A 20112-nucleotide genomic window follows, 5' to 3' on the forward strand; every position below is an offset into this window, starting at 1 on the left:
GTCCGTTACACACCTTTCTCATGCACACTCTTGCGCACACTCTCCCGTTACATCCTCTGTAACACTCACCACAGGCATGCATTCTCCCTCACTCTTGACAGCGCACTCTTTCCCCATGCACACGTCCGTTACACACCTTTCTCGCGCATCCTCTTGCGCACACTCTTTCGTTGCTTCCTCCGTAACACTCACCACAGGCATGCATGCTTCCGTTACATCCTCTGTAACACTCCTCACTACGCGCTTCCATGTGCTCCCTCGCACACGCGCTACGACCGACTCACTATCGACAGCACACTCACTCCTTGGCGCGCACTTTTTCCTCACACACCCCATGGTCGGACATTCTCGCACACCTCTTTTTTCACACACCAGACCTGTCGCACACTTCACCAACGGCCTCTCACGAACACCCGGGTCCACAACAACCCCCAAGCCGACTGAAGCTCCCCTCACATCATGTACATTTCCGATTATATCGCCACTCACCTTGACACCTCGTCTCCGCACCTCCTCTGCCACCTGCAAACTCTTTATTTGGTTAGTAAGCACACCATTATGAGTTGAGCACCGACCTTGTACATATTCCATCACCTCCTCCTTTATCTCCCTCTTAGTTTCTGTCCGTCCCTTCTTAATTTCACTCCCCGCCTCTTCCACTTCCTCTAATTTTTGCTTCACCTCTTTTATTTCCCGGTGCGTCTCCTCAAGTTCGTCCTCTAAGGCTATTTTGACCGTCTCTATGTGCGTCCTCACCTCTCGGTCCTTCGTCTCCATTCCTTCTGTCACCTCATCCAACCTCATTGTCAGTCCCTCACGTACCATTTGACAGTGCCTCTGTGTCGCTATCAAGTCCTTTTTTATGTCGTTTTGTGTCGCTTTTAACCCTCCTAGTACCGCAGTGTTCCTTTGAACCTGCTCCACTAACTCCGTTTGTCCCTCTGTCAGCTGTTCCACCTCCTCCATCAGATCTTCTATTCCCCCTTGTAACCTAGCTGTATTATTCCTCACCTCTTTCTCTATACGCTTTTCGCCTCGCTTTACCTCCTCGCGTACCCCCGAGACCGCCTCACTCACGCCTCATCGTATCTCCTCTTTCATCTCCTCCCTCTCTTTTGTAGATGCCACCCTCATCTGTCCCAATTCATCCCTCTGAGCATCCAGTTTGGTTTCTACCCCGATTCTCACCTCCTCTATCTGGTTCCCCATCTGTTCGATTTCCCGGGCGGATTGCTCCCCTATTTCCCGCAATTTGTCTTCCATCCTATTTTCTAACCCCATTAACCCATTTTTCACCCCCTCTATCTGATTCTCCTGGGCAGCCATTCTATTTTCCACCCCCGTTAACCCATGTTTCACCCCTTCTATCCCATTGTCTAACCCCTCAAATTTCTTGTCTAATCCCTTAAAATTATTGTCTAGCCCCTTAAATTTAGCCTCTAGCCGTTCCCCCATTTCTCCCATTTTGCCCCCCATTTCGCCCATTTTGCCCCCCATTTCGCCCCTCATTGCCCCCATTTGCTCACTCTGAGCCCCCATTTGCTCACTCTGAGCATCCATTCGCTCACCCTGAGCATCCATTTTTGCCATCAGTTGGGTCAAGAATAATCTGAGGTCAAACCCGGTTTGCCCAGCGTCCCCAGCCGCCACCGCGGGCTCGCCCTCCGCGGCACCGCTATTTTGGGACCCTTCAACCACGTGCGCGAGCGCGCCATTTTGTGCACCTGATACCCCCTCAATCACCTCCTCCATATACATTTCCCCGAGGTCCTGGGTCGATTCCACCCCTTCTATCTCTCCCACCGGCATCACGTCGCCTTGACCAGCTATGGCGCGATTTCAAAATTCGGGTTTTGCTTTAAAACACAAATTTTCAGCAGCTCGTAATTTTGAGCGCGTTAAGCGCGCTTCGGGCCTCGTATCTCACTCCCTGACACGAATTGTTACGGACGCGGTTAAAGATGTTATATTTGCCGAGAGGAGGCTCCGCGACCAAACAGTTATTCCCCGACTAAAACCCGATTCAACCCAAACGTTGGCCGTATCGCGCCACCACTATTCAATCGGGAAAAGACTAAGACGACGAATGCAAAGAGGAAAAGGAATAAGACGAGAAAAGGGTTGAAAATACTACTAAATTTATTTACTATTTACAGGCTCAAAATAACCAAGGAGAAGGAAAGATAATAAAATAATATACAGAAGCTTTTTAGAGACACAGGGAAAATACTAGCTTATCTAACAGGCTTAACTTATTCCCAGGGACAAGACAAAAGACAGACTACGAACACACTTACACGGGGAATGATGATAGGGATGGCAGGTGGATGGCTGGCGGGATAGGGAGGTCCAACTGGTCCTGCAGCACGATCGGCTCGTTGGTCAGCCGCCGTTCCTTCGCGGCCCTGCTCCAAACTGCCGTCCAGGCCCACGCTGCTGTGGCTGCAGTTTCGGTGGTTCGAGCTGCTGTAAATGCAGTTTCGGTGGCTCGAGCTGCTGTAAATGCAGTTTCGGTGGCTCAAGCTGCAGCTCAGCTCTGACGACCCAGCTCTTGTCTCCTCCCTTCTCGTCTCAACTCTGGACTTCTCTCTTTGGGGAACGCCCCACCGCAGGTTATATAGGCCCTGCCCCTCAACCTTTGCGAACCTCCCCCAAACGTTCTCTCTCCGCCCTCTCAAGCCAAACCCCTTGTTCATGGTTGGTCGAGTGGGGCTGGCTCACTCCTCCCCTCTCTGACGAGGTGGGGACCCACCTTTCTTCCCCAACCCTGCCTCGTGGCCATTGGTGGTTGAAGAGAAAACCGCCCAAAATGCAGTTGGCCATTGGAATGAAATGAAAGGGGATCTACTCTTATTTCAATTGGTACAATGGAGTATTTAAGTTAATGGGAGACACAGCCTTACCCTAAGACACATAATAAGATATAAGCTATCGAACAGGGGTATTCTATGATTGGCTGACGTGGATGCTTTATGGACTAATTACCGAGACGCCCTTTTTACCTTTACACAACTCCGGAGGCAGGAGGCGCAGAATAAACAATAATAATAATAAAGCACACAATAAAAAAAACACAATCCTCATATCCGCAACAATATATTGTAACGGTGTTGAGAAGTGTAACGAATTTGAGAAGTGTAACGGTTTTTGAAGAGTGTAACGATTTTGAAGGAAGTGTAACGAATGTGAAAAGTATGGTTTTGTTGTGTGTAACACCCTCGTAATGTAAATGATGGTCGCAGCCGTCCTCCTAGTTAATTCCATGAAACTTACACGCAGGCCACGATATATCTTTTTAAATAGTGTATTTCCTTATTCTATGTAGGCTAAATATGTGTTTCCCACTAGAATGACTTTGCATTGTATCAAACAAAATAAGCGTAGGCCCTTGCAATTTCCCCAAACATCTCCGCTCTCCAAAGTTCCTTTAAAAAGGGGTGCGAGTGGCGTTCAATCCCGCAAGCCGCCATTGCCCATGTGCTCATCTCGGAGAAGAAAGGCGTGTCTCCACCTCGTCATAGAGGGGAGGAGTGAGCCAACCCCACTTGGCCAACCAGCACCGCGGTTAGCGACCCGGTAGGCGTGCCCTCGCAGCCGGCGGCTTGATTCCGCCCGGGGTAATAAAAGGGACTGGAAGGGACTGCTTGATCAGATGACCTGGGAGATGAGTGAAGAGGCGACACCAAGAGGAGCGGTGAAATGCGAAATGCTCCAAGCCAAAGAGGAGAGGTACTCGGAGAGGAAACCAGCTAAGGAGAGACGCGCTGAAAGGAGGGAGACGGCTCCACCAGGAGAGGAGCAGGTGTGCCCGAGCCAGCGCGTGACGTCCAAAGCATCGGCAGCGGATACGCGACGAAGGGTTTTCCCGCCAAAAACCGCGAGGAATTGAGAGCTGCTGCCTCCGACCCTGCCTCCCTCTCCAGCAATCCACCTCAAGCCCTACCTGCCTGCAATATCCCCCGTGTAAGTGTGAACGTCGCCTGTCCTACTCGTTGTCTTGGGGTTAAGTAAAATGAATAGTTTAAGCTAACGATGCACTGTGTGACTGCTTCTTCCATCCATTGCTGTACATGATTTTGGTCGCTCTTTCTTTTTCGCTTGTGTGTGTATAATAAATCTGTTCTTCCTCCGTACTCTGTCTTCTTCTTCTTTTTCATTCTCTTTCGGTCGTTTTAGAGGTTTCCCGATTGAATATCTGTGGTGCGATCTGGTCAACGTCGGGTGAAATCGGGCCAATTGGGGATCCTGTTAGGTCGCGGTAATACACCACTGCTCGGTCAATATAACATCTGTCCGCGACCCGTAACAATTGGTTGTCAGGAGTTGGATTCGGACCTGGGACTAAATTTGTTAGGCCCAAATTTTGGAACACCAATTGTGTTATATCCGTAACAATTGGTGTCTGGGAGTGAGATTCGAGGCCCGAACCAAATTTTTAAAACGAATAGAAAAAAAATTTGGTCAAAATTACGAGCTGCCGAAATTTGTTTTTTTAAAGAAAAACCCGAATTTTGAGATCGCGCCATGGACTATCAAGGCGATCGGATGTCGGTGGGAGAGATAGACAGGGTGGAATCGACCCAGGACCTCGGGGAAATGTATGTGGAGGAAAGGGAGGAGGAGAAAAATAGCAATGTGGTTGCGGAGGTTTCAGACGCACAAAATGGCGCTCTTGCGCACGTGGTTGAGGGGGCCACGGTCGCGGAACCAATGAGCGCGGCCCAAATACAAGCCTTCATGGCCCAATTCATGGTGGAAATGCAGAAGAAAAACGACAGTATGGAAAAAATGGAAAGCAGAATTATGGGGCAAATGGGGGTAATGGGGAACCGGATGGATGCTCAGGGTGAGCGATTGGAGGGCCAAATGGGGGTAATGGGGAACCGGATGGATGCTCAGGGTGAGCGATTGGAGGGCCAAATGGGGGTAATGGGAAACCAAATTGGGGTAATGAGGGACGAAGCGAGGGGTACCGGTGAGAAGTTAGACAATAATTTTGAGGGGTTAGACAACGGGATAAAAGAGGTAAAGAATGGGTTAACGGGGGTGGAAAACAGAATGGCTGCCCAGGAGAATCAGTTAGAGGGGGTGAAAAATGGGTTAATGGGGTTAGAAAATAGGATGGAGGACAAATTGCGGGAAATAGGGGAACAATCTGCCAGGGAAATCAAACGAATGGGAGAGCAGATAGAGGAGGTAAAAATCGGGGTAGAAACCAAATTGGATGCTCAGAGGGATGAATTGGGACAGATGAGGGTGGCATCTACAAAAAAGATGGAGGAGATACGACGAGGTGTAAGTTAGGAGGTTTCGGGGCTACGCGAGGAGGTAAAGCGAGGTGAGAAGCGTATGGAGAAAGAGGTGAGAAATAATACGGCTAGGTTACAAGGGGGAATAGAAGATCTGACGGAGGAGGTGGAACAGCTGATGGAGGGACAAAAAGAACTAGTGGAGCAGGTTCAAAAGAACACTGCGGTACTAGGAGGGTTAAAGGCGACACAAAAAGAAATTAAAAACGAATTAATAGCGACACAGAGGCAATGTCAGATGGTACGTGAGGAACTGACAATGAGGGTGGACGAGGTGACAGAGATAATGGAGACAAAGGACCGGCAGGTGAGGATGCACATAGAGACGGTCACGGTAGCCTTAGAGGACGAACTTGAGGAGACGCACCGAGAAATAAAAGAGGTTAAACAAAAATTAGAGGAAGTGGAAGAAGAGGTCAGTGAAATTAAGAAGAGACGGACAGAAACTAAGAGAGAAATCCAGGAGGAGGTAATGGAATTGGTACAAGGTCGGTGCTCAACTCATAATGTGATGCTCACTAACCAAATAAAGAGTTTGCAGGTGGCAAAAGAGGTGCGACGACGAGGTACAGAGGTGAGTGGCAATGTATATGATGTGAGGAAAGCTTCAGTCGGCTTGGGGATTGGTTTGGATCCGGGTGTACGTGAAAGGCCGTTGGTGAAGTGTGTGACAGGTCAGGTGTGCGAAAGAAGAGGTGTGCAAGAATGTCCGACCATGGGGTGTGTGAGGAAAAAGTGCACGCCAAGGAGTGAGTGTGCCGTCAAGAGTGAGTTGGTCGAAGCGCGTGTGCGAGGGGGTACATGGAAGCGCGGTGTGGTGAGTGTTACGGAGGAAGTAACGAGAGAGTGTACACCTGTGGTGAGTGTTACAGAGGATGTAACGGGAGAGTGTGCGCAAGAGTGTGCGCGAGAAAGGTGTGTAACGGACAGGTGCATGAGGAAAGAGTGCGCTGTCGAGAGTAAGGGTGAGTGCGCTGTCAAGAGTGGTGGTGGAAGTAGTGAGAGTGACACGGAGCGTGAGTTGGTTGTGACAGGTGAGCGAGGATGTACACCTGGAATGGAAGGATGCACACCTGGAATGGTAGAGCGTGTGTGGGAATGCACACTTGAGTTGGTCGTGAGGCACGTGGTTGGGTGTGCGAGTGAGAGTACACCTGTAATTGTCACAGAGGAGGTGACCGAGGAGGGGGCGCGAAGAGGTGTGTTGGTGAGGTGTGCGAGCGACGAATGTGTGCCAAGGTGTTCGGTGGTCAGGTGTGTGACCAAGTCGGTGAGCGGAATGAGAGTACCGAGGTGTGTAAGGAAAGGTACGAGGAGCATGGGAACAGCTGGAGGTATGAGCAAGAAAGGGGTAGCGTATGCGCGTAAGCATACAGGTGAAGCATCGACGGTAACCGGATTAGAGGTTAGAACGACTTATAGCCGAATCGGGCCCTCGGTGCGCGTCGGGCAGCTTCGCGTGCCGCGAGAACCAGCGGGGATCCGAGCCACGGCGGGTTCGAAAGGACCGCCGTGCGCGATCCATGCTGGGCCTCGCGTGGAACGGCCGCGTCCGGGCTCCACTAGGCGGAGCGGGCAGCCCGATAGGAAGGGTCGTCATGGCGACCACTTTCTATTGAGACGTGCCGGCAGGTCGAGATCGGGACATTGGATGGCTCCACGCCGAGGTGGTGCGTGGGATCTCGGCCCGGGTAAGCCCCCGTCCCTGCCCCGAATGCAGGACGTATCCAGCCGCTGGCACAAAACGACCCGCGTTCATTGCTCGGCTGTACGAAGCCGGGCTGTAGACGTGAATTGGCACACCGAGAGGATGTAATAAGTAGACGGGTGATGAGGTTAGTGTTTTGGACCCAAAAATTAGAAAAAAGCAAAATTTGATGATTGGTACGGTGATTGGCAGATGATTGGCAAAATTTTTGATTGGCTGAAATTTGGTGTGCCAAATTGATAGTAGGACCTCCCCGATGTGGAGGGATGGCAAATCCACCATCCCTCACAGACGGTGGGGGCAAATGCGCTATAGTTTATGGGGTGATGGCAGTGAAAACTAGCACGGGTGGGTTAGGTTATATTGATAGGGATCTAGCGAAAATGACATTAGGTGACGTTAAGGTTAGTTAGTGACAAGGATACCTGTAGTGGGGACGCAGGTAGGTTAGAGTGGATGATAATGACGAGGGAGCGCAATAGTTTAAAAGGACGACTGGGAAGCGCAAGTTTCAGAGGGGAGTAGTTAGCTGAGATGATGCCGTGTGTTTGAGGATGGAACAGGTGTGATGGAACAGGTGTGATTGAACAGGTGTGATTGCACAGGTGTGCAACTGAACAGGTGTGTGGAGCAGTGTATGAGGGAGTAGTGGTGATTGCGGGTTGTGCTGACCAAATGGTCCAGGAAGAAAGGAGGGTGCAGGTGGCACCAGGTGTGAGGGCACAGGTGTGCAACAACAGGTGTATATGGCTGTGTGGAATAAATGGAGTATTGGAATGGATGGTCGTGGAGTGAGTATGGTGGAAATTGTGGAGTGGAGTGGATGGTGCGAAGGTGTGAATGGGGGAAGAGTGGACCCCCATCACGGATACCCGGGGCGGGTAGTGTAAGTGTTAGGTAGAGGGTATAGGTAAATTGTGGTTGGATATTGGCATCTGTGGTGCGGGTGAAAGAATGGTCTTTGGATGGGTGCATTAGTGTTGTGGAAATGGCTGGGCGTGTAGCCTGTTAGTGTGTGTAGTTGGTTGGGCGCTCCACCACTGTGAGGATGTCGGCCAGGTGAGGCCGCAGGTGGGCTCTGGGAGCCGGTAGTAGTTGTTGTGGATGGGGCCCGAGGATCCGGAGGACGGACCCGGGTAGCCCAGTGCCAGAGGGCACCGAGTGGGGTGACAGAGCCAGGAGGGGCCTGCCCCAGTTAGATAGGTTAGGGTGAGGAGCTAGGTAAGCTCGGGTGGCAACTACAGTGGTGGAGGTGTGCAGGTGGGTAGACCTGCTGGGAGAGCTACATGTCGCAGCCCAGAAATTGTGCGAGGGCACCGGGAGATGAATCGGGGGAGTGAGACGCCAAATTGCGAAGCACCACAGTTTGGTCAATGGGAATTTGGTTTTTAGAACCCATAGTGTAAGTTGGCCAATGGATTGGCAGGGAAAGACCCCGGGTAGTGTAAAGTGTGTTAATGTCATTTAGAAAGTAGTTAGGATGAAGTCTCCTCGCACCATCTGCATCCACTCACCTGAGGTGACAGGTACTCCACACCATGCCATGGTTTGATTATTTTTTATGATGCAAATGTTTGGATTGTGAGACGCATCATGACGTGGGTGTGACATTGTGCTTTGTTGTTCCATCTCTGCCTCCTTATGAGGATTGATGATGAATTGGGTGATGGCAAATTTTGGTTAGAGGGATTGTGGAGACGAATTTGGTATAGGAGAAATATGGGGAAGACGTGACAGTAGCGACGGATTGGTAATGTGTAGATTTTGTACATATGGGGTAAGGGCAAGGGGAGTGTAGGTGACAGGGGGGTGACGTACGGTAGGGACGAGCTTTCTCACTTCGCCCTCCGTACGCATTTCGCCTTGCATTGCCTTATTGATGTGTACCCTTGTGACCTTACCCCTCGCTCAATTGTCTCTTTTGTCTCCCACATGACCTGTGCGCCATTGGGTGCCGAGGGGAGCGTGCATGAGGTGGCCATTGTGCGCACGAGACCCCCAGAACCAGCATGCATTGCGTTGATGTACCACTTTATGGACCGCTGTTCTGCGGCCAAGTACCACTTGATGGACCCCAGGTTCTGGGGCAGGGCACCTCTGTTGGAGACCGGCCATAGTGGCCAGGGAATCTTGCTTGCGGACCTCAGTAAGGCGGCACCTATGCCAAACAGGTGGACCACCCTTAGTTGGCCCCTGAGGCCCTAAATAAAAATGGACACAAGTTGTGCTTTTTATTATTTCCAACTAGGCCGCATGAAGCCAGAAGACGTCGGGAAGAACATCGGCCCAGCAGAAAAAGAGAAGACCACCACCAGTTGTTTTGTTGTGTTTATTATGAACCATGGTGACTGCGTACCGAGTGGTGCTTTGTGGTGCTTTTGGTGCTTTTGGGTGCTTTGGTGGTATTGGTACTGGTGCATCGATGCAATGCGTGCTGTCTCCTCCCTCCCAACAGGAATTTCTTTTTTTCTTGTTCCCTAAAAAGAAAAAAAAAACACAGGTCCTGGGTTGCGTTGTAAATAAGAAATCACGTCATTGTAAATAATGCTCCCCACCGTAAATGTATAGTTTGAGAATAATTCTGTAATTCGGTTAGCTGTGGGCTTGAGTCTGTTAGACAGGGTGCAATGCAATAGGGGGACATACTTATTTGTGTTTTAAGATTGTCACACTCAGGGTCAGGTTAAACGTAGAGGGAATTACACCTACGTGTCACACTAAGTTAAAGTTTTGTAGGCCCGAGGACGGGCCTGAAGAAAGGAGGGTGCAGTGTAACGGTGTTGAGAAGTGTAACGAATTTGAGAAGTGTAACGGTTTTTGAAGAGTGTAACGATTTTGAAGGAAGTGTAACGAATGTGAAAAGTATGGTTTTGTTATGTGCAACACCCTCGTAATGTAAATAATGGTCGCAGCCGTCCTCCTAGTTAATTCCATGAAACTTACACGCAGGCCACGATATATCTTTTTAAATAGTGTATTTCCTTATTCTATGTAGGCTAAATATGTGTTTCCCACTAGATTGACTTTGCATTGTATCAAACAAAATAAGCGTAGGCCCTTGCAATTTCCCCAAACATCTCCGCTCTCCAAAGTTCCTTTAAAAAGGGGTGCGAGTGGCGTTCAATCCCGCAAGCCGCCATTGCCCATGTGCTCATCTCGGAGAAGAAAGGCGTGTCTCCACCTCGTCATAGAGGGGAGGAGTGAGCCAACCCCACTTGGCCAACCAGCACCGCGGTTAGCGACCCGGTAGGCGTGCCCTCGCAGCCGGCGGCTTGATTCCGCCCGGGGTAATAAAAGGGACTGGAAGGGACTGCTTGATCAGATGACCTGGGAGATGAGCGAAGAGGCGACACCAAGAGGAGCGGTGAGATGCGAAACGCTCCAAGCCAAAGAGGAGAGATACTCAGAGAGGAAACCAGCTAAGGAGAGACGCGCTGAAAGGAGGGAGACGGCTCCACCAGGAGAGGAGCAGGTGTGCCCGAGCCAGCGCATGACGTCCAAAGCATTGGCAGCGGATACGCGACGAAGGGTTTTCCCGCCAAAAACCGCGAGGAATTGAGAGCTGCTGCCTCCGACCCTGCCTCCCTCTCCAGCAATCCACCTCAAGCCCTACCTGCCTGCAATATCCCCCGTGTAAGTGTGAACGTCGTCTGTCCTACTCGTTGTCTTGGGGTTAAGTGAAATGAATAGTTTAAGCTAACGATGCACTGTGTGACTGCTTCTTCCATCCATTGCTGTACATAATTTTGGTCGCTCTTTCTTTTTCGCTTGTGTGTGTATAATAAATCTGTTCTTCCTCCGTACTCTGTCTTCTTCTTCTTTTTCATTCTCTTTCGGTCGTTTTAGAGGTTTCCCGATTGAATATCTGTGGTGCGATCTGGTCAACGTCGGGTGAAATCGGGCCAATTGGGGATCCTGTTAGGTCGCGGTAATACACCACCGCTCGGTCAATATAACATCTGTCCGTGACCCGTAACAATATATATATACATACATACATATATAGTTATATATATATATATATATAGTAAGGGCATTTTAAGAGATATTTCACAAATCTGTCAACTAAATTGTTACCAAAAAATTTCTTCAGCAATATGTTTGTAAAGGTGTGTAATAACATGTGTTAAAATGTTGAAGTTCAACTCCCGTGGGAAACCCAGAAAAAAAGTTGTTGAATTTGGGTACCGAAAAATTATTTTCGAGAATTTTTATTTTTTTAAATCGGCCCTTAAGTAACTTATGAGGGGTCAAATAAGGGTTTTTCATGATTCTGAGTTGATTGTTAACATTTATATTTTCACTTTTACATTTACACACAAAGTAGCTTTTATTTCACATATATATAATACTCAAGAGTTATTTCTCATTCACAATGTCAGAAGTTTCAACAGTCATTGGCTATGTCTTTTTCAGACTCAACAACATCATGACTGCAGTTTCTGCATGTAATGCCATTATGTGACAGGTCTTCATGTCACCACGCTCCTCCTCAGTGAAGGCAAGTTTCATGATGTGTTGATAGATGGCTGCATCGATGAGGAGGTGAACACGGATTGCCTTGTCAAAACATCCTCCATCCATGATGTGGTTGGCTGTCGTACTTCCAGGATAGATCAACTGGATCACATCTAGTAGTCCAGAATCTTCCATGATGTTACCCATTGATCCAAGATAAGACTTCAGCAGGTGAAAACCACCCAACCTTGGAATGACGGGTAGATTTGCCTGCTTTATTATATTCACAGCCTTCAGCCAAATCGGAAGATCAAAGGTCACTATAGCGACCCCAGCGCGCCGTATGCACTCTTTCAGAGTGGTGAAGATGGTGTTGAGGTCATTAGGATCTCCTTCAATAACTGGGAGGAACTCGATCTGTGTGCTCTGCTTTGCATCATTAGCATGGATTCTCTTCATCCAGCCATTCCAGTTGGAGTGTGGGAACTCAGGATCGTTGGCTTTGATCACCCACCCCGCTGCCCAGAGTGTGTCACCTGGAGTGAGGAGTGGCTGATCATGAGCCACGGAGGAGGAAAGCTCAGCGAGGGGGAGAAACATGATCGCGTTCGTTCCTATCTGTTTCCTGTTCGTAAATGGAATAATCTTTACTTCAGTTCCTCTCAGGATCTTAGCTTTGTCGAGTGCCTTCAACTTCACCCGGGGGAAAGCTGCTGTTGTCTGTGGATCTGGCAAAGGTGGTGCCGGAGAGGTGACTTCGATCCAACCCATTGAGTGAAAGGGAGTGTTTCCGTGAATAGAGACAATGTTTAAATCTATATTGTCTCCAACAAACTGAGTGACTGCATTGTTTGTTTCCCCAACCTCCATAAAGACCACCTGATCATTACTTGACAATTCACTTTCACTGGCTGGCACTTTGGCTGTCATCACTGATTGATCCTCAAGCGCAGCATCAACCGCAACCTCATCATTGATCTGTTCATCGGTTTCCTCCACAATGGTGTCAAGAGTGCCAGAAGTATCTGGAACATCATCTCCACTCCTACTATTAAGGAAGCAGTATTTGTAGTTTTGTGTCTCCATGTAAGACTCAGTGTATCCCAGCCGGTGGAACTTGTTGAGCATCCATTTTGACCCAAATCTATGATCAAGTTGTATGGCAAGCCCCATTTGGTGTGGCAATACTCCAGACCGAGGTCGACAGGCCTTAATAAAATTCTGCCCCCAAACGGCAACTCTTTCGTCTGTCTTGACATTCGGTCTCAAGAACATCTGAAGGCTTGCAGGAACAAGTGTCAGCTGACTATCGATGTCAGTCATACTGTGTGTGGTGGGGTATGACTTTGGACCTAAATCAATCAAGGCAATATCATTGGATATGAACTTGAGTGCCGTCTTTATGATCTGAGTCTTCTCATCTCCATGGTCAAGATTAGCATGATGCCCTCGCAGAATATTGTCGGTGCCATCTTTGAGACAGAGTACATCTGCCCTTCTTTCCTGTGTTGTGAAATACAAGGTGTCTTCGTATTTCTCTAGAAGTTTTATCTTTAGCCAATGCTTTGAATAAGAAATGGCTCTTCTCTGGTGACTGATCAAACTCCTGCAGCTTTTCATGGACTTGGTCCATGTTCATTACCCCATGCTCTAATTCTGAGTCTAACCATTCGCAGAATTCAATAAAAACTGCCTCTCGCTCCTCATCAATACTCTTCTGTCCTCTCTTCCTTTTTCCTTCCTCATCAGTCTTGGACAAACTGTCACCTCTCGCAAACATAAGTTTGCATCGCAAATGGTACAGTGTTTCTTCTGCTACCAAGTCGTTGATCCCTTCCAGGCGTCCAGTGACTTCAGTGCCCCAGTCACCCCTGCGACTCCGTGCTGTCTTCAGCAAGCTTGCCTTCAGTGTATCTGCAGTCAAATTATCTGGCACTCTGTATTTCTTTCTAGCTTGTGCTGGATTATTTTTGTAGAGCTGGGCTGGTTGGTTGCAAAGAATGCATACATCCTTATACAGGAGGTCAACTGACTGTGATCTTCTAGAACTGCAGCCAGTTGATGAACTGAACTCACAAGTAGTGCGTCTTCTCTTCAACTTTGATGACTCTTTCTCTGCCTTTGATGCTTGAGCTGACTTCTTGGTGGTTGCAACAAAGTTGTTGTACAGATCATTTTTACACTTCTGGTGGTACTACAGTTTTCCTTCCTTTTGAGCCTCCTTCATACGTTCCACAACAGTAACATTTTCGACAGTTTCTGCTTGTTTCAATAAAGTTGAGTATCCCTTTGGAGTTGCCTGTATGAGCCTTTCAGCTGGTGTATCCGAGCGTGCACAGATGAAGCAATTGAGCACAGGTGGAGGAACGTCTTCATCCATATTGCTAGACTCCATGTCCTGCAAAGTAGAAAATGAGATATATTTAGAAAGTATTTTTCCACAAAGGAGTGTCTGTGGTGAAATATAAATGTTAACAATCAACTCAGAATCATGAAAAACCCTTATTTGACCCCTCATAAGTTACTTAAGGGCCGATTAAAAAAAATAAAAATTCTCGAAAATAATTTTTCGGTACCCGAATTCAACAGCTTTTTTTCTGGGTTTCCCACGGGAGTTGACCTTCAACATTTTAACACATGCTATTACACACCTTTACAAACATATTGGTGAAGAAATTTTTTGGTAACAATTTAGTAAACAGATTTTCATGTTTCCCTTACTAATATATATATATATATATATATATATATATATATATATATATATATATATATATATATATATATATATATATATATATATATATATATATATATATATATATATATATATATATATATATATAGATAGATATATACAGTATATATATATATATATATATATATATATATATATATATATTGTCGCGTAACCGTGGTTAACACCACAGTTACGGATGACCGATTTGCGAGACTTTAACTCCCGAGGCGAACACTCAATGGCGGACTCAAGTTCAACACCAACGCGCGGAATGGCGGGACGCAGCGAAGGCTCCGCAACCTTATCTATTAAAATCAAACACCCAGGAAAACTGCGTTCAGATATTATGTACAAAAAGTAATATAAGGGTTTATTAGGAAAAGTAAAGCCAGTGAAAAAGCCCGCCGGTAAATCTAATAACTCTAATAAACCTAAATCGGGACGTCCCCACACGACTGACAGCAAACACAAACGAGGGAGATTAATTACGAAAATAACACGTCTTGTAAAATGTACACAAGGAGCTCGGCTTATCTGTCTTTGTCGTCTTGTATTGTTTGCCGTCCACCCCGGCACCGCTCGGCCCCGATGCACCCACGAGGCCTCGCTCCACCAGGCTCCGATCCTCTCGCCGCCCACCAGGTCCGTGCACCACGCTCCAAAGCACCCAACGCAAGCCAGCAGCTTCACACGAGGTCGATCCCCACACAAAGCACGAAGACAGGACCGGAGAGAACGCAGGTGTGACTGCACGTCTCGTCCTTCCAACTCGCTTCTCAATTGCTCACTGCCAAGCTCGAACTCGACTGCGACTGCCCGAAATGGCGTGTCCTCTCCAACTCCAACTGGCGAACTAACTCCGTGTGACTTGCGACTCAACTCTCTGGTGCCTGCCTGCGTCTGCCACGAACTCAACTCAACTCCGCGAACTAACTGCCGAAAATGGCGTCCGACCGTCGCCTATATTGGTGGCCGATGACGTCACATTGGCGCACTCCTCAGCCAATCAAAGCCTCCCGCGACTCCTGACATCTCCCGTCCGTGACCCCGCGGTCCCGGCATAACACGTGCCGGCCAGGTTTGTAGGCCTTTGGAGGTGTACACGGTGGCGGCCACTTGTGGCGGTGTTTTTGACCTGGTTTCCTGTCTATCTATTACGAAGTCCTTGTCAGGGAAAGGGAATTATTTAATGTTGCGCTAAGGACCTAACTAATGTTTATGTGGTTTGCAGTGCCATAAAGGACAAAGGTTTGATTACTAGGTGATACTCACAGGGGCGTTACCTTTAATCCCTCACTATTTAACACTCGAATTTCCAGGTAGATCCACACTCATACATCTTACCCCGACAACCGCCTGAACATCAATAACTTATTACATGTAGAGTCCCTGTCACGACAGCCGAATACCTACCTATTCAGATCTACCTAGCTCTAGATGTTGCATTACCAAATTCATAACAATATATATATATATATATATATATATATATATATATATATATATATATATATATATATACAGTATATATATATATATATATATATATATATATATATATATATATATATATATATATATATATATATATATATATATATATATATATATATATTAGGGTGGTGCTCAAAATAATTGTTTTTGAATATTTACTGGGACATGGCTTTATGTTGTTCCTTTTGTTCCAAAATGAAAAGACACCAAATATGAAAGCAATCTGATTTTATTTAGGGGTGCCACATCAGCCTTCAAACTAAAGGTGTCTACAAAACTTTTCTATTTATGGATCGAAAGCAAAACCAGAAGTTTGTTTTATGAAAATCCACCCTCCACTCACTTTCTTTGTATTCTAGCAAACACAAGTTACAATAGCTGCACAAATAGCACTATATTGCTATGAAAACTCAAATTCAATGATAACAATCCAAATGTTCAGTTCATAAAATGAAGAGACACCATATCACATAATATTAAAAAACCCAAATATAATGAGAAATGTAACTCTTATTTCTGGGCCTGTTTCACCACTGTTGTCTTCTTGGCATCGGGGTACATCTTCCTGTGAGCAGCAACAACTTGGAGCAGAGCTTGCTTTTGCTCTTCATCCTTTGTAAGGAGCTTATTGTAGTCTTGTATCAATGCGACACCCCTTTCTGCCCTGTCGATCACCACGACTAAGCCACTGGTGGCTTTCTTTGCTTCCTGAAAGCTGGTTTCTTGCTCCCATGAACCAGGATCCTTATCCATCCAATCAGTTGGGGTCCCTAGGATGCTGAAGAAATGCTTGGTGTGTTTTGTTATGAGGCCAGCGATTGACAGGGCGGTTCCTCGTTTGATAGCTGGTCTGTTTGGAGAGGGGTTTTCACCGTCATTTTTCAATGCTTCAATGATATTGATCTTGCTTTCTTTGTCAATTCTGGTGTCAAAGAATGCAAATGCCACTAGTATTGGGCTCATGTACCACGTGTGGCGGCCAAGTGCCTTCAAGGCTGCCTGAGCCATCTTCTGATTGATTTGTTCAAACTTTTCCAACTTCTTGAAGAGGTTAATGTCATTCAGGGGAGCCTCAATAGCTTGTAGAGCCCGAAACCAAGCCTGTACATACACAAGGCAGACAAAAATGTTGAAGGCTCGGAGTTCTCTCGCCTCTCGAAGTGTCAAGTGGAACTCTGACCGAAACATGAACACCTGTAGTGAATATAGTGCTTTTGCCATCCATCTGGCTCTGTGCATTGCTCCTGGAGCCATGATCCGGATTCCACGAGGTGGGATTCCTCCCATGTAGATGACAGTCAGTTCTAGGAGTTCACGATAATCATCTCGTGGCTGCTGATCTTTCAAACACACAAGAGCAAATTCCAGAGCTTCATCCATCATGTCATTGTTCTGTGCAAACTCAGCTGCCGTATCAGGATCTGTGAATCCATTTTTTGGTTGGTGATGGGCAATGGACGGCCACTCCGCCTGAAACCGCTTAAAAAGCTGGATGTCAGGGCCTGATGAAGGACCGAAAAGAGTGGTGAAAACATCTCCCAGAATGATTTCGTGCGCATGATGGCGGCAAGCCAAATGAATTAGTTCAGTCTGTAGCTTCTTTTCAATGAGGACAGCAGCCCCTCCACGAACACCTGAATTGCTGGCCGTTGTGTCAAAAGACAAAGCCTTCACCTTGCCCACAAGGTTCCAGCTCTTCAGTGTGTCCACTACAGCGGTTGCCATAGCTTTTCCTCCCCCGTCAGGTAACTTGGGAACATTCAACAGCTGCTCCATTCCATGGTACTGGTTGGACACAAGGATTGGAAGACGATCCACCTTCACATGCACAAAATCTCCAGTGACATCGGGAAGAAGCTTTCCATCCCAATGGACCACTAAAGGACCCTGCACATTATGATGAAATGCTTCTTTTATTTCGTCCATGGTTTTGCATCGATGCATCATGCGATTCCGCCGCACTGTCCATCGGTTCAGTGCCAGCTCTGCAGGATCCCATCCTACTGCTCTACAAATGGATGCCAAGTTGTGGACAGCCATTCGGTCACTTGTTTTCGTACGATCCAAAGAAGCTGCGACTTCAGGAGTGACAATGTTGATAGGCCTTCTTTTCTTGGGACGAGATATCCCACCATCAGATGATGAAGAACCAGCCTGTGCCGTGGTCTCAGAGTCAGAGTCTGAGTCTGTGACTTCCATAGCAGTAGCACCCTTCATGACCATTTCCTGTCTCTTATTTTCCTTCTCTGCCTTAGTCTTCTCCTTTCTTCCCTTTCTTTCTTTCGCTTCGTTTTTGTTTCCAACACAGTGTCTACAGATCCCATTGAAGCCTTCCTCTCTGAGAATTGATCGTGAAGAAACTTCCTGTCCTCGGGGTTGGTGATTATGGCCTCCGAATCTGCATGCCTAAGATCAAACGTCTTCTCCAAGGAGGCCTTGAAGGATGCTTCCTTTTTCTCTTGGGTCGCACCACCCCGCTTTGCACCTTTTTGGAGGCTCCTCCATTCTTCATATAGCCTCTCCAAACGATGGATGCAGTGCTGCTTCGTCGTTGTAGGTAGGTGAGCTTTTTCCCAGAACTTCACAACCTCTTCAATGGTGAGGGTTGCACTCTCCCGGGCAGTGCGATTCTCCTTCTTCAGGTGATGGAAAAACAGGACAAGAGATTGATGCACAGTCGGGAGCTTGGCACCTTTGATGGCATCTCCAGAAGTGGACCCAATGAGATACACATTATCCTGAGCCCGAGTTTTCAATGAAATACTGGTACTAGCACATGCCATATCTGCAAAATACGCAAGAATGTGGGTAAAATCCTGTTAATTCTTACTCCACAGGGTCACTCTCTACAAAAGAGCCACAGTCAATAAGTTAGGCCTACATATTACACACTAAAAAAGCGTACCCCTGACCCCGGGAACCTGTACAAAACATGCATGAAAATTGCCCAGATAGTGATCATAGGAAGTCTCAAAACTGTATGTATAATATATTGCATATAACTATATATATAATGTATAATGTGTATTTATGTATATTTATTATTTAATGTATATTTTATGTATAAATTAAATGTATATCTATATTATAATAGCCGTAGATGTTTCTGTCTGTCTGTCTGTCTATCTGTTGGGTGTCTGTCCGGGGTGTGGCTTACTCGGTTTGCAGAGTAGCTCCACCCATAGCTCCACCCATTCTGGGAGTGGCTATAAACAAATATCCACCATTTTATTAACTCGCATAGCTTTGAGTCCTGTTTTGTAGGCCCGTGGTGTCTTGCTCTCCCCCAGTTTTATTTCAAATCAAATTCGATAAATCATTTCATTTTTCACAGTCGCTAACATAGTTTTGGACTCGGTTGAAAAAAAACGGGAAGAAAATCCGATGAAAGTTGCCGTTTATAGAACGAAATGAATTCTCAAAGGCCTGTAACTTCAAGGCCATTGAGTCTCTCTCACGCCTTTATCTCCAATGTAACTCACCATATGATTTCATTTTTATCGATGGTTTTACTTTTAGACTCGGTGTCAGCAATAATTGAGAACAATCCACACACGCGGGAAAATGCAGAGATATATTTTTTAAAATCGCGTCATGGTGTATCATACACCGCCCAACATGACACCGCCGGCAATACACCGCCCAACATGACACCGCCGGCAATGTGTCGATATATATTAAAAATTCGCTTTTGCTTTTCCGTTATGATATATTACTATTTCGTTTGATGATAGTCGTCACAAAAACGTCAACAATGATGCCGACATATATTTCTTCGTTTTTATTTCATTCAACATATTAGCCGGAAGTAAAATATGTTTCAGGAAATTACCGAGAGATATTTCTTCGTTTTTTTTTATTAGTTATGTGCGCATACACTTTAAATAGGTTTATTTGAAATCTTTAATTTTCCACAATATAATTTACTTGCCATTTATCATTTGATGATTACGAGACAAATTCCTCTTGAGGATCGTGACAATTCATGCGTTGCGTGGAAACTTCCATTTCCAAAATGAATGAGACGATCGATGAAGAACGACTCGGTGTCACCAACGCGGGAAAAATGCAGAGATATATTTTTTAAAATACACCATATCACCGCACAACACCGCCCAACAGACAACAAGTATCATACACCGCCCAACAGCCAACGAGTATCATACACCGCCCAACATGACACAGACAGCAACATGTCGACATTATCGCTTTTTCTTTAAACCGAGTGAACCGAGCCGAACCGAATACACCGCGTGAATTCACCGAGCGAATTTCAGCCAATTCCACCTATTTTCTCGTTTTTATTTTATTCGTTACCAGCAGAAGTACCCAGCGTTGCCGGGCGGGGGGAGGGGGGAAGGGCACGTACACTTTAAACATGTATATACATGTGGGATGTGGGA

The sequence above is a fragment of the Myxine glutinosa genome, chromosome 1, assembly GCF_964187855.1.
Source record: "Myxine glutinosa chromosome 1, kmMyxGlut1.1, whole genome shotgun sequence".
NCBI lineage: Eukaryota > Metazoa > Chordata > Myxini > Myxiniformes > Myxinidae > Myxine > Myxine glutinosa.